This window comes from Arvicola amphibius, chromosome 12 (genome assembly GCF_903992535.2).
Source record: "Arvicola amphibius chromosome 12, mArvAmp1.2, whole genome shotgun sequence".
Classification (NCBI taxonomy): Eukaryota; Metazoa; Chordata; class Mammalia; order Rodentia; family Cricetidae; genus Arvicola; species Arvicola amphibius.
In genome coordinates, this window is record NC_052058.2 from 30,106,706 (window position 1) to 30,122,740 (window position 16,035).

The following is a 16,035-nucleotide window of genomic DNA, read 5'->3' on the forward strand; positions in this document are numbered from 1 at the left end:
GGATTACTTGGAGCAGGAATTACAGATGGCTGGAGCTGCCACATGGGAACTGGACCTGAGTCCTCTACAAGAGGAGCATTCCTATGAATTTGTAAGGCATTACTGAGCAGCAATTGGATAACAGACATAAAGAATCCTTTGGCATGATTTCTTACAACTACATGTCAATCTATTATTATCTCATGATGTTCAGTTTCAAAATGTTTGACAACACAAGAACCAAAAGACTGTTTTTTTTTTTTTTAATTTAAATTCTTGTGAAACTCCTGATTTGGTACACAGGGGAGCAGAGAAAAAGCACCTTAAAATTTTCCCAATTTATTCCCCAATTATTGGTGTCTCATTTTATAATTCTAAATACATAGATTTCATTTTAATTTTGTTGAATATGTGGTGTGTGTGTGAACATGCATGTGTGTGTGTGTGCGTGTTCATGTGTATATGTGCATACCTGTAACACCAACACTTGGCATGGTGGGGAGTAAGAAGACAGAAGGATCTCTGGGCTCGCTGGTCACTGCCCAGCTTAAAAACAGTGGGCTCTACTGTCACTGAGAGATGCTGTCTCAGAGGATTGGGAATAAGGGGAAGGGTGGTAGAGCAGAGCACACACATTCATGTACACATGTCGAATCTAAAGGACACTGTCATGGGGCTACAGGTGTGTCCTTTTTATGAGTTCTAGGCTCTCCTACCTGTGTGCAGTAGGCAAGCTAAGCCATGGAGACATCTCCCTGGCCTGTATACATTGTATTTGTGTAGCAAGTTCCTGGTTGCCCAAATTCTTAAGTTCATTTGCAGATTTAACTTTGTAACCTCTTAACCTCTGTCCTGTGTTGACTTGTATCAGTGCCTGTGATGTCTCCATTTTCATGTATATACATCTGTATATACATCCTTTTGAGTTTACTATTTTTTAATTTATTAACATAGTTATATTTTTTCCCAAGGACACAGGGCCTCCCCCCACTACATTAAGGACCTGCTTTTGAATGTACTAATTTCTCTGTCTCTTATTTTATAATTGATTTATTTGCACTTTTATCCTCATAATTCCTTCCATCTGCTTTTCTCATGCTTCACACATTGTTCCTTGTGTGACTTTTAAATTGAGTTACTTCCATTTGTCCTTCCTTACGGTCGCATAAGCTAATGATAACTGTGGGGTTTCTGTGGGGCACTGAGTTTTGTGTGTGGTGACTTATCTCAGATGTGGTACTGTCATTCTTCCCTGGTACCCAGGTTCATAGCTTTGTTTTCATGCTTAGACCCTGGGGACTCAGAGGTAAAGCCACCAAGTCCTTTGTTCAGGGCACATTCCAGCACTAACTTATGTGTGATCCTCATTTCTTTTTACTGGTGACTTGTTTGCTTTTTAAAAAGATTTTTTAAATTTTATTTTATGTGTATGAGTGTTTGGTTCTCATGAATGTGGGTGCACTATGTGTGGAGTTGCCCATGGAAGCCAGAAGAGAATGCCAGATCCCCTGGAACTGGAGTTCCAGGTGGTTGGGAGCTGCCGTGTGGGTGCTGGGAACTGAATCTGAGACCTCTGCAAGAGGAGCCAATGCTCTGAACCCTGAGCCATCTCTCCAGGCCCTCAACTGTGTTGTGATGTTCAGTGCATGGCTTGTATTTCCTTTGCTTGAATTACCTTCACAGACCTTGTTCTTTGTGATTTGATTGCAAATTGACTCAGACCCTAATTTCACATTTGGGTTGTTTATTACTACCATAAAGAAATTTGACTGACTTGTATATTGATTTTACATTTTGCAAATCTTCTGAACTGATTAATTGTGAATTCCTTAGAATTTTCTGCATATACAATCCCATTATCTGAAGTTAGAATTTTTTTATTCCTTTAAAATCTGCATACCATTTTTAATTTTTCCTGCTTTGTTACTCTGTCTATAACCTCCAGTACAGCCTTGAGTCGGTGTGTTGGAAGCAAACATCTAGGTCTTGTTCCAGATTATGGTAGACAGCAGCTCATATTTCACCATTAACGATGATGTTGGCTGTCACATTATTATTTCAAACGTAGTTTTGAAGAACCCATAGTTATTATTCTAAAGCTTTGATATTTCGGATTTTCCTTTAATGACTTTGCAAACATGGTATCAGGAAGTGTATAATCTTTGAGTACTTTCCCCCACTCAATATATTTTATAAAGATTACTACATGAAGCTACAGATTTTGTTCTCTCAGATTATTGTGCAATATTCCATTTTGTAAATATACCACAATTTATTGAGCCTTTGTCTTGTCTATGACTGCTTTGATTGTTTCCTTGGTTTGGCTACCATGAAGAACATTTTCATGACAATTACAATCGCTGATGTTCTCTGGAATAAACTGGCATGGCTTTCTCTTGGGACTTCAACATGTATTTGTAACATATTAAAGGAAGCCGGAGGTCACCCTTGTAACTTTGGTGCTCTCTCTCCCACCCCCCTCTCCTCTATCCACCTTGGACTTTAAGACAGGGTCTCTAACTGAACCTAAGACTCACTATTTTGACTGATGGAGAGCCCCCAGCCTCCTTCTGTCTCTGCCTCCTAGCATTGGTTCTGCAGACATGTACTGCAACTCCTAGATTTTATGTGGGTGCTGAGGATCTGAACTCAGGTCTTTATGATTGTGAGGCAAACTTTTTACCTATTGAACCAACTCCCCAGACCTCATGTTTATACATTTCATGAGATAATGTCAGCGTGTTTGCTAATGTGGTTCTACAGACTGACATTTGCCACTAGTCTAATGCTATGAAAGGTTCTGAAAGCCTACACTCTCCCTTTGCATGGATAGTCTCTGACAGTTTGGCGTTCAACATATCTTACTTAGTTTTTGCCAACTTTAAACAAATCTAGACACAGCCTGAAAAGGGGAATCTCAATTGACGAATCACCTCCAATTGACTTTCATGTAGATATGTGGGGGAGGGGCATTTTGTTGATTATTGATTGATGTGGGAAGACCCAGCCCTGTGGATGGTGCCATCCTCAGGAAGGTGGTCCTAAACTATATCAGAAACCAAGCCAAGGAAAGCCATGAGGAGCAAGTCAGTAAGTGATGTTCCTCCATGGTCTCTGCTTCAGTTACTGCATTCGGGTTCCTGCCTTGACTTTTCTGAAAGATGGGGTGTAAGGTGTAAAGCAAAATAAAGCTTTTCCTCCCCAATCTGCTTTTGATCATGGTGTTTCTTACAGCAGCAGAGAGCAGAGAAGTATCAGAAGTGAGGTCTTCGTTTGTATTTACCTACTGGCTTAGTGGAGCTGGACAGGCTATAGATGAGTGTCCTTCCACATGAGTCCAGTAGCTTTTTGAGCTGTTAACTCCACTGCAATTCTAAACAGCAAGAAAGAATAGACACAGGGGGCTTTCCTTCCTCCTGGGAGATCCTGGGAACAGAGGGGGCAAATGCTTACATCTGTTGATATCTTGAAGCCAGTCTAAGCCCATGAACCTCTCTACCTCAGTGTGACCGACCATTCAAGAGTGATGCTGAGACCTGAGCTGGGGAGTCAGGTTCTTTTCCCACCTGGAATGGCTATTTCACTCTTTGGTCCCCCAGTGGTAGCATCTCTTAAATAATACACGAGATGATCCTATTATATTTTATGATACTACAGGGCTTATTTGGGCTCATACCATTTTATACGGTGCCCACTAATTGTAATGCTTCCTGGAGAAGTCCTGCTTCATACTCCAGCCTTCTGTGGCTTGCTCTAAGTGTTGGCTTCCTCTCCAATAACTTGGAAGGTTTATGGAGTGCTTTTAGCTCTTCCACTGGCTGGCATCTAACTATACACAATATCCCTTTATATATTATTTGTTGAATTATGACTTAAGAGATTTTCCAACCACAAAAAAAGCAAGGAGGCTCATTGGCTTCTGCAATCTACTTTCATCCCTGACTGTAGTGTTATCCATTCCTTTGGACTTTAAACAGTATCCACATCTAGTGCTTCTACGGTCATCTGATGTGCTGCTGGCCCCCTCTTCAAATGTGAGCATTGGTTGGTGCACATTCTCCTGTTTGAAATCCAGAGAGTTCACGGGTGACTTTGATTCTAAGAACTAGTAAGTGATATTGCTCCAAGATGGTCCTCTGCCCATTCTCTTTGTCTCTGTTTCCTCTTCCTGTTGGGACATGGCAAGACAGCCTTGTTCTGGACTCCTCTTTCCTCACCTGCCTGACTGTTTTGATGCCAACACCAACTTCTGAAAATGATGCTTCCCGTGTGAGAGACGTAGCTCTCCCTAACAGCTTTGGCACAGCAGTGGGGTCTACACATGTTTTTTTCTACAACAGGTTTTGCTGCTATTATTCTCCCCCAGAGCCTCTTAGCTAGTGGATGCACAGCTTTGGGGGCCTCTGCTGCACACATCATAGATTTAGAGTCTGGATGCCTCTCTAGTGTCCTCTTTCTCATTCTCAGGGGAGGTGTGTTCACTTCCTGGGCAGTGAGTGGAGGCTTTCTGCTTTCTGTTATCGGAAGGGTGGCTTTTCTAGGCCCCTAGCCCCAAGCAGAAAGATCATGCTGGCTCTCTTTTGTACAGCAGGTCTGTTGTCCCTCCTGGGTTCTAAAACAGGAGCATTTTATCCAGGTCTGATACTTCTGGGGGCTCTTCATCTTTAGCTCCCATGTGCCGCTCTGCTTCAGAATTCTCCTTTGTGTCTGGCATGGGAAGAGTTTGCCTTCTATGGGGGAGTTCACCAGTGCAGTCATAAATCTGATCCTGTTTTATTGTAGTCAGCATTTCTGGAGGCTGGCAACATAGGTGATGGCTTGGAGGACACTTAGAAAGGAACCCATCCCATCACGCAGTGCAGTTCTCCCCGAGAACAGATTTGAGGGAGCTCCGTTAAAAGCTGGCCCTTGGCCTGAGTGGATGGCAAGACTGCCATCTTGCTAGCCCAAGAGGAGCCTGCGATAGGGACATAGAAATACCCTGAGGCTCAGAGCAAGCAATGACAGGTATGGGTATTTAGTGTCTCTAGACTAAAGCCCAACCGATGTTCAACATCAGCCATGTGCTCAACTCCTTCTGTGAGCAGAATTTTAAAGAAAATAAAGAAAACCGACCTATTTTCCATTCTGGGGACCACCTCAAACACAAAGAGAAGCAGAGGTAGGAAAGGCAGTAACTTTTTACAAACAAGAAATTGGAGCAAGCCGTGACCCCAAATGTGAACCCTAACAGTGTTTAGCCATGTTGGGGGTGGGAACATTTGTTGGGACTAATGAGTCCTGGCCTTCAGCTGCTCTTCCCTCCTAGAACCTTCTAATTGAAGTTACTAGAAGCTGTGCCTAGCTTAGAGGATCAGAGGATGGGATTTTCACCTGTTGGCCATTGACTGCAGTGTATTTAAGCCTCCAGGGTGCTATTAAAGGGGGGCTTTTGGTATCAGTGTTTGAAGGTCTGCGTGTCGGTCTGTCTCTGCGTGTGTATTCTCAACCTCCAGCCCCTTGCCCCGAAGCTCGCAAACTGGGGTCTAGCGCATAGAGCACAGACCGGGGTCACGGTGCGCGGCAAACATTGAACAACCCACGGGAGTTGATGTAGGTTTAAGCAGATTTTGGCGCCTAGATGTAATAACTGCCGCCTTCCTGGTCTTGCCTAGCCTACATGGTTGCACTGTGAACAGACACAATCATCTCCACCTTCTGTAGTTGTGTTTCTCAACTGGAGGTTATTTTTATCCTGCAGGGAAACTTTGGCAATGTCTGGGGACACTTCTGATAGCGGCAGTTGCAGGATGTAAGTAGCAGCTGGTGGGCAGAGACCAGGAATGTGACCCTTTGTCATATAACACATAGATAACCCCTTGCAACTAGGGTTTATGTGGCCCCGTGATGGCCAGTCTTCATTGTCAACTTTTCTAGCTTTGGAGTTGCCTAGGAGACACTAACCTCTGGGTGTGTCTGTGAGGGAATTTTCAGGGACGTTTAACTGGAGACATTCTCCTCCTTGATTGTGGGTGACATCACATCCCCGGCTTGGGTCCTTCACTGAGTAAACAGTGTGTTCTACTCCCTGCTGTGTGCACCCTGCTCTGTCCAGAAATGAGAAGTTAAGAGTGAGAACTGCTTGACCATGGTACTGTCCCTGCCATGATGGACCATGAGTGGATTCAGCCTCAGCACACAGTAACTCATACAGGCTTCAAATGTCAGCGTAGTGAGAAATGAGGCATGCTCATCTAGGCTCAGACAGCGAGTCTGAGGCGTCCCATAACCAGTGCTGGTCACAAGGTAGGGAGGTTAGGAAAACACCTCCCGCTCAAGTTGTCCTCTGAGCATTTTCTGGCTGCCGCTCCTACCACCCATTGCATAGACACAGAGACCAGGATGTGGGGAGAGTAGGTGTGTGACTTCTTTTGGCACGAATTGACCAAAACAGGTAGCGTAAGCTACTGCAATACACATTGTATTGGTAAACTGTCATGTACTATTAACGTATCTTCAAAGTGAACTCTGGGAGTGAGGATGCCATTCCTTCTCACAAACTCAAGCATGTTGATGTCACATGTTCTTCGAGAGCCCTGTACTGGGTCAGGTTGCTCCCCCTAGCTCTGTGGTGGGGAGACAGAAAAGCAGACAACAGCTAAGGGAACTGTAAACATTGTGTCCTTGAGGACAGCCAGAAGGTAAACTGTTTGCAACAAATATTACTGTTGTTTATCTCATGGAATAAATATGCCTACAGTAGAACTGCTTGGCCCTGGAGCTCTCCATCAGGGGCTCTGGATGATCAAGTCTTCCCAATGAATTTCTGTTGGATAGTGTCAGCCTCCAGTTTGACGTTACTTTGCTCTCTCAATGGGGCTACCCAGTCATTTGTGCTGGATGCTGTAAGCACCTTATTTGATAAGGCTTTGTTGCCCATCTGTTATTCCTATCTATCTGCTATTTGCATTATAAACTAAAAGTATGGCAACTCTAGATCATTCTCTGGACCACGTGGAACCAGAAATCAAGGAAGGAGGATTTATTTTTGCTCACATTTCCGAGGGTTCAGTCCATAAACATTTAGCGCTAAGATTCTGGACAATGGTGAGGTAGAACACCATGATGGAAGGAGCATGAAGCAGGGCTATTTCCTCATCTCATGGTGAACAGGAAGGAGAGGAAGAGGAGGACAATGGAGGAGCCATGGACGAAATACTCCGAGAACCCTCTACAGCTAAGTCCCACCTTCTAAGGTCTTTAGAATCTCCCCAAAATAGTGCCACCAAAATGTGAGCCTATGAGGGATGTTGGATATTTAAGCCATAACTGTGCCGTCAGAGGCCAGGTGGCATGAGACATACCTGGAGCCTGTGCTTTCAACCACTGGGCTATGTACTTCTGAAGGACTTTGGGGTGAGTCCAGAGGTCCTGTTCCACTCACCTATGCCCTGCACCTCACATCCTTATTGGTTCATAGCTGAAAACATAGTTTCAGAAAAAATTAAGTAAATTTTGACATCAGATTAAATCCAAGTCCAGATAAGTATTATTTTAATGTAGCAAAAAGGATCTGTCTTCTCTAGAGAAAGCAGAAAGCCCCGTGACAGAGGTCTTAGATCTGATCCCTGAGATCTGTTCCTAGCCTTGGGGCCCATTGCTGGAACAACAGCACCAGGTGTCCAGGCCCCAGCAGAGATGATGTGGTTCTTTGAGAGCATGCCGGGGCCTCAGATTTCTGACTACAGTGGAGACAAAGTCTTTGGGGAACTGTTTTTAGGGTGGTATTCTCAGCTTCATTCCTGGAAGCTTAGCTCTTGGCCTTCTCCTCTGGTGTTTCCTAGGATCAATTGTTTAGAAGTCCTTGCTTTTTGAACTAGCAAGAGTAGACTCAGTTACCTGTACCCAGCATAGACAGACGATGGCCCTATAAGAGAAGAGAGAGGAAGAGCAGCTGGCCAGGGCTTGTCCACGAAGGTGTCTGAAGCCCTAGGAATAGAGGCCATGAGTATCTCTCTCTGGATACCCGAGATGGGATGCAGGACCAGGATGAGAGGTAGCAGTGGGAGAACCGAGACTCTCCTCGCACTCACCTCTTTACTAGGTATGTGAATGTTGCTGGGGGCGGTAGCCTCTGAGACTCAGGGGGTGCTCACTGGGTCTCTTCTCAGTTCCAGCATTCTGTGCCATTAAGGCCTGAAATACCAAGGGACTGGTAGGTGATGGGAATGCTTGCTAGGTTGTACAAACAGAGCCTTCTTTAAATGTCACCATGAAAGGCTTTCCCACTTTGAGGGAGATTGACAGGGACTGGCAACCTAATGAGACTGAGGCTTACTCTTTCTCTTAGCAGACGGCACAGAGTGGGCTGGCAATCACGGGGTGTCTTGGAGAAAGGGGACAGAGGCAACTGGCCTGTTTATCACCTAGATGCAAAGAGAGCTCCCACAGTGGGCAATATTTCACACCAAAGATTCTAAAACAAGAGGTTTAAATTTGGGGCACCCAGTAAAACCTACCTTTGGCTCTGAAAAAAGAAAGGGGTGACTTTGTGGTGTCCCCTGCAAGCTGCCTCCTTTGGCTGTCAGATGACAGATGACATGAGAAAGAGAAGCTCCAAAACATGGTAGTAAAGCTCCAGGGAAGAGTAAGGGGCCCGGGGCTAGAGTCTGCTCTGTTTGACAACATGTATGACTTTGCATAACCTAGCCACCTCTCTGGACCCATGACTTTTTTAAAGTATGGAGATAGTGTGCCCACTATCTCTGGAGAAGTCGCTCAGCCTAGGAAGAAACCGAACTTCACATATTCAGAAGGGCCACCCTTAACAAATGGATATTGTTTTCACACCATTGTGAGACTGAAAAACTCTAAATGAAAGCCTCCTAAATGAGGGGGTCATGTGGGCATTAAACACTAATAAAGACAAAGCTGACCTGTGATGACACAAAGCAGAGATGGGTAGTGGCTCTGCCCCGGGGCCAGCTACTGAGATAACTCTATAGAGTAAGAAGTTAAGTCCGTGAGTTCGGAGTCCGCTACCCTAAAGGTATCTTCTAGCTCATCCACATTTTCCATGCCTCAAGATAAGCAAGATTCAGGAGGACCACCACCACATCGAGCACAGAGCAAGAGAAGCCACCCAAAGGGCTGTAACTGTAGGTGAGTGCCTCCGGCCTCCGAGCACCAAGGTTACAGCTTTGGTTACCTTCCCCAGCTGTGTCCCTTCCATGCTTGTCCATACTGTAAGTGAGGAGGGCCTACAGAAATGACACTGTCCTTCAGAGCTCCAGGCTCAGAGCTGCCCCACCTCTTCCAGGAAATGACCCGGAGTCTCGGGTGTCCCCAGTCATGCAGAGGCCCACTCTGCTCTCTTCATCGACCCTGGTTTCCAGAGTCTTGAGACCATACACCAAAGTCCTTGCCTCTGAGTTTGTTCCTCCTGCAAGTTGACTTTGGGGCCCAAGGCAGGGGTATTGAGCTCTTCCCCCTCTTTCTGGCCCAAGAGACCTTTGAGGAGTGTTGCTCTCAACATTCCTCATGACAAGGACTTGGTGTTTTCCAAGCAGGACCTCTGTACTGATGGGAAACAGAATTCCAAGAGAAAGGGGAGGAGCTGGCACATGGACTGGGGGAGGGATCTCTGGGGAGTAGTAGAGGTGAGATGTGGGCTAGCACCATGGTCCGAGATAAGACTGGGGCCAATGAAAGGTGGTCCAAATCTTGCAGGCTCCTTTCTAAAACTCTTCTGCCTCTGACCATACTTAGAAGACAAAGTGTCCCCCCGTGCTCATCCACAACCAGAGGACTAAAATAACCCGCTCTCCAACACTTTCTCTGAGGACCTAAGTTGCCCCCCCTCCACTGGGGCTTAAAGTTCACGACACAGCTTGGCTTTTTCTGCCTTTCGGGATTCTTGTCTTCACTGCCTCGATACTGCTTCCAAGCCTTCCCCTGATGCTGTGCTTCCTTCCTTCGTTCTAGAAGCAGCAATTTCCAATTCAAATCCTAGCCGAGACTCTAAGACTTTCTAGACATCCCTGATCCCCTCTGCCGAATGAGTTGTTCTTTCCTCTACGCTCAGAGAACTCTTAGCTCTCTTCTGCTGTGGCTTTCTGTTTATTGATCATCTCCTTTCTCAGGGGCAGAGCCAGTGTCTGCTTAAGGCAGTGTCAGATCTGGCCACAACTGGGCATTCAGGGAACACTGTGGAGGGACGGGTGCCCTCAATGTGTTTTGGGACATCTGTGGCTGAGTGGACAAACCGTATCTATGGATGGGCAGCAGAAACTCTGGCATTTAGGGGCAGGACCTTGGGGGCTTGGTTTTGGTCAGCCAAGCTGGGCAATCCACAGAGGAGCAGCCTTGGAAGCAAGAACTCGCCCTGCTGAGCCTGTGATATTTACCGTACTGACAGCTTCACAGCCAGAGCAGCCTGAAGACAGGCAGCTCTGGAGAAAGTGGGTCAGCCTGACTCTTATTCAAGCACCAGGGAGAGCCCTGGGGGTTTAGCCATGGCAGTGATGGAGACTGAGCCTGTCATTGTGAGCCTCCAATGAAAGGGATTAGTGACTGTTCCAATCTACTAATTTTCTGTGCAACACAGGGCAAGGAGAGCCAGTGGAGATTTTAAAACTATGTGCACATTTACATATGTATATGTGTGACATGTCCATGCATACATGGGTATGTATATGTACATGTGCACCTATGAGTATATGCACATATGTGAATGCCTGTGTCTTTGTGCCTGGGCAAGTGTGTGTGTGTGTGTGTGTGTGTGTGTGTCTGTGTGTATGCATGCTGAAAGAGAACACACACTCCTCAAGCCCACATCACGTGCACAATGTACAAGGAGAACACACTACCGTTTCTGGCAGGATCAAGGAAAAGATACAAGCCTCGGGGCAGAGAGGTACAGTCTGAGTTGCAGAATTCACTCAGGGCCCCTGGCTTCCCACAGCCTCCTTTTCCTCATTTGGAAAGCAAGCTATGGGAAGGTGTCCAGGCTGAGGTATCGTAAATGACTTGTTCTCATTTGAATTCCAGCCCCAGCTCTAGAGGCTTTCGAGGGACTTCCCTGATCCTCCCCTCAGACTGACAGTGCACCTGCCCTGGGTAACGGTGTTCTGATCAGGATCTGTCCTGTGAAAAGATTCCCATGCCTCTCCTTGTGTGAGTGGCATTAAGATTCAGGGAATCTGCAATTGCATGTCCGCAGCTTCTGATTCCAAAGAGAGACGTGGGTGGCAGATGATCTCACATGCAAACAGCGAGGCTCTAGCAAGGGTCTATGACCGTGGGGCAGCTGCCTTCTCTCTGTTTCCCCATTGGTGCTCCCTTTTGAAGCATACAGAGCAAGGGGCACTGGGCACACACTGGGAAAAAGCATAAGCTTTGCAGGGCAAGGCTCACAGGAGGCCCCCCGGGGAGACCACCTACGTAAAACGTGACACTTTCACCTCGTCATTCAGTGACATCTGAACCCCATCCTCTGTCTCTTGATCCTGCTCTCTCTCCTAAATTATAGAAAAGTCATGTTCAAGTAAAGCCATGTTCTCCCTTTAAAAACTGATCCCACCGTGTAATTCATACCAACCTTCTCACCTTCTCATGAAGGAAGCTGGCTTGTAAAACAGGCCCTTTCCCTTAATGAGTCTTAGGGAGACCTGAGTTGAGGTTACCTCCACTTATGCTGGCAGAATGTCCATTGAAAACCCCTCTTCTCCTAGGACCATGAGAGTCAGGGAGAGGGTCACTCTCCCTGGGTCACAGAGCCAGGGGCTTCCACACCTCATCCTGCATTCCCCTTGGTTTCTTTAGGAAACCTCTTCCAGCAGGGGTGGCGTAACCCCATTCTCAGACTAGTCTTCTGCCATGTCTGCTTCTCCCCTTGTACTTAGGCTGGAGCAATGCCGACTGTTTTCTCAGACAAAGCTTCTGGAAAGCTTCTCAGCCTCTTTTGGTCCAGAAATATCTATACTAATGGTCCTTGCAATGACAAAATGCTTTAGAAAACCACACTTAAAAGAGAAAACTCCCTCACTCCTATCAAAGGTGTCAGTCCATGATCCCATGGTCATTTCTGGGCTGCTGTACAGGGAGAATTGCCTGGGGGAGGGTGTGGCAGGAAGGCTGCTCACCTCACGGCAGGTAGGAAGCTGACAGAGAAGGACTTAGGGACAAGACAGGCCCTTCAGGGTGTAACTCCAATGTGACCTGCTTCCTCTAGCCAGGCCTCACCTCCTGGTAGTTCATTCCACTTTAGACACGTCCAGGGAGGGAGAAAGAGCCATCTAAGGTCCAGCAGATGTCACCAGGCCCTGCACACTTGAGCCTTCAGGTGCAAGTGTCTATATCCAAACAACAACAGGCTGGGTGTGCACTGTCCTCCAAAGGCCTGTGTGGGGAAGGCTTGGTTCTCACTCTGTGGTGCTATTGGGAAGTAATAGGACTTTTAAATCATGGTGTCTTATAGGAAAATTTTATGTCACTGAGGATACATGTCAGCCCCTCCCCACAATTTTTGTTTCCTAGTCACCATGAGCTGGCTTCCTTTGCTGCACACTCTTGCCATGAAGACATGAGCTGGTATAAAACATCTCCTTTGCTAAATTGGTTGTCTAATGTAATGTGCTACTGCCACAGGAGGCTGACTAAGAGTCACTCCCCCACCCCTCAGCCCCCCGCCCCCGCCGCCCCCGCTCAGCTCTGACTTTACCCTCTGGTGACTACTACAGTTTACTGTACCCATTGTCCTGGCCCTCTGCTTGGGCTGCCCCTGCAACAGGTCACGAAATCCATCCCTGCCTATGTACTGGAGCTCTGTTAAAGCAGAGGAAGGCTCCGGGAGGAGAAACTGTTGGGATGCCAACGAGAGCCTCATACTGTGGAGCTATCCTTGCTCTGGGGCATTGAGCAGAGCCCAGCTGCTTTGGTGGACTCCACAAATGCTAAAGGCCCACTTCCGGTATCATAGACAGTACCTCCCACATAGTCCCTCTGGTGAAGGGGGCAGGCAACCCCCCACATCTTTTATAAGGGAAATAATCCCATTCCCGAAAGTTCCGCCCTGAGAATCGCATTGCCCTCTAAAGCAGTAGCTCTCAACCTGTGGGTTGTGACCCCTTGGGGTCAAATGACCTTTACACAGAGGTTGCATATTAGATATCCTGCATCTCAGATATTTGCTTTATGACTCATAACAATAGCAAAAATACAGTTATGGACTAGCAATGAATAATACTGTAGTTGGAGCTCACACAACCTGAGGAACTATATTAAAGGGTGGTAGCGTTAGGAAGGTTGAGAGCCAGTGCTCAAAAGGCCATGTCCCTTAACGCCATTGTACTGTGAGTTAGAGATTAAAACAAACTTTGGGGTAGGGTTACAAACCACAGCAGGTTCCCACTTGATATTATTTGGGATTCCTTTGGGGCTCTACTTCAGTCTCTCCTATATCCAGAACTTTGACTCAGACAGAGAGGTAGAGAAGGCAGACAAACCGAGGAAGGAAGAAAAGGTATAAGAGAGAGATGGGGTAAAGCAGAAGAAGCAGAAGGGCCTAGAGAGGAAGCAGCAGAGGGGAAATGGTAGAAAGAAAAGGGGTAACGGAGGCAGAGAGCAACTCTGTGGTGAGGGGAGAGGAGCAGACGAGCCTTGCCCCGGCAGCACTGGAAGAAAGGCTGGCCCTGCAATGTCTGCCTCCAGCATGCAGCCCAGCACACAGCGGAGCAGCTGGACCACGCACTGGCTGTCTCTGCCCAGCCCAGGCCTCTGAATCTGACCTCAGTCCAGCTGCCGAAACCTCCCTGCCCTTCTGCTGCAGCTGCCAAGCCCCCTGCCTGCTCTGAGGCCCCTAGCCTGAGGAGTGGGCCATAGCATCAATTCTCCGTGCCTTTCTGTGCCAGGGAGGGAAGTAAGCTGATCACGTGCCGTCAGCCGAGCCTATCCAGAAACCCACGGCTGTTGGCATGGGGAAGAGACGTGTGGCTCCTGTGACAGCGTCTTGCCTTCCTAATTAGGGACTTACTGAGGGGTATGTTGAAATCAGCTGGCATTTCCCACGTTCAACAAATAGGAAGCTGGTATCTCTCCCTGGGGTAGCATATTTCAGAGAATTCAGAATCCTCCTCTGTTCCTGCTTCCGGTAATTTCCCTGATGTCCCCACCCAGTGGGAACTACCCCATCAGGAGAAGGGTTCTAAAGGGACGCATGACATGTCAGGCAGGGGCAGCTTCTGAGGGGAAGCCTGGACCCCGTGAGGTCCCAGAGTCCCAAGCTCTGCCCGCCTTGCAGTCCTGTGGAGCAGCCTAGAGGCTAACTGTGTGTGGGCTTCAGGAGCCAGGTTGGCGGACGGTGGCCAGCTACAGCTCCCCCAACTCCCCATGTTGTGGAGACCATGTCGTAAACTTCGGGACACAGAATGAGGGCAGCGGCATAATTTTTAAAGAGATGAGGATCTTTTTAATTATTTTCCTTGATCATCCTTTGTGCTTTCCTACCCTTAACTGGGACCAGAGCCCAGAAGCTGCTGGGTGGCTGGGGACAGACATGGCCCTGGGACCTAAGCCATGGACAGAAGTAATTGGTGCGGAATGAAATGAGGGAACCGTTTCCCCCAATTCCTCCTGAGACTGAAGCTAAGATTCACATTGGTTCAAGAGGAGGTGGATGGACCCAATAGGAGCTCCAGGGTGGGCTTTGTGGGAGGGGCCAGGAAGGAGAGGAAGGGAGGGGTGAGAACGCAGAGCTATGATGAGGTTTTGAGCTTTGTAATGCTGGCCCATCTTCCCTTGATGTCCTCAACAGAGTTCTGACATTTACAACACACCAGTAGACAGTGAACTCCTGGGACATAGACTTGGTCTGGAGAGGTGTGCAGGATTCTTCCAAGAGTAGGAGGTACAAGGATCTGTAGGCTTTTTCAGATCTTAGAGCCAGAGGTTACAGCCATGCCTGTCTAAATAGCCAGGGCCCAAAGGCCTCAGCTGACATCTTGGCTATAGATACATAGAAACTGCAGCCGGGATACAAGACTCAAAATGACAGGCACGAGGCTAGCTAGTGAATCAGGATCAGTAGACTCTGCCAGGCAGGAGGGAGGCAGAGCCTGGTATGTGGAAATGCCCTTTGGCAACAGGAGGCCCTAGTGATGATGCTAATGCAAGACCATCCCTCCTTTTCCAAGCGTTTCTGCTCAGTGAAGAAGGAAGAAGAGCAGGGACGAGGAGTAGAGAAAGTCTGAGTACAGGTGTGCTGAAAGACCTAGCTGGGGAAGTTGCGCCAGGCTCCAGTCCCAGAACCAGGTTCATTGGGAAGACTCAGGACAGGAAAGGTTACATCATCCACGGCTAGAAGCCAGCATCTTTCTGTGTGGAGGGGGGGAGAAGCGAGTGCCTGTGGGCTGGGTTGGAATGACTGGCCCCAAAATATCATTGCTTTCCACTTCCACGTTCCTCCCTTGGCCCATGTGGAGAATAGTTTCCATGCTTTTTAACTTGGGGCTCAGCTCTGTAGCTTGTTTTGGACAATGGACAAAATGCCTCAGCAGAGATCCAGAAGCCTGGATCAGCCTGGAGAGGGGCTTGCCCTAGAGGGATGAAGTTCAGTTGAAGCTGGAGATGTCTGGCCAGCAGGGGAAGTGGCAGTGTGCCAGCCTGTGCCAAGGTCTCTTTTGTTTCTGCTTGTCCTCTGCTGCCCTGGCAGTCTCTTAAAGTGATACCAGTTCCAGCAAGTGGGCAGGTCTAAAGAGGCCACAGGTGGATGCGATTTTAGGAGGACAGAGAGTTCTAGTGCCAGAATTGAGAAAGTTCAAAGCAGGGCTCACAGGTCACCTGACCTACACCGGCAGCCAAAGTCTGGCTTCCAGTTCCACAGGTACCGTGTTCACAGAGACTGTCTCCACCTTGCCAGGAGAAGGCTCACACAGGCCTCTCAAGCTAGAAGAGCTGGAAAGAGGACTAAGAGATTGAAGCTCAGCATTTCCCAGCTAGGCAGGTCCCTGACAGGAAGGCCCATCAGACAGCATCTACGATACAGTGGCCACTATAGAGAAGGTAATAGGTGTCCCCACC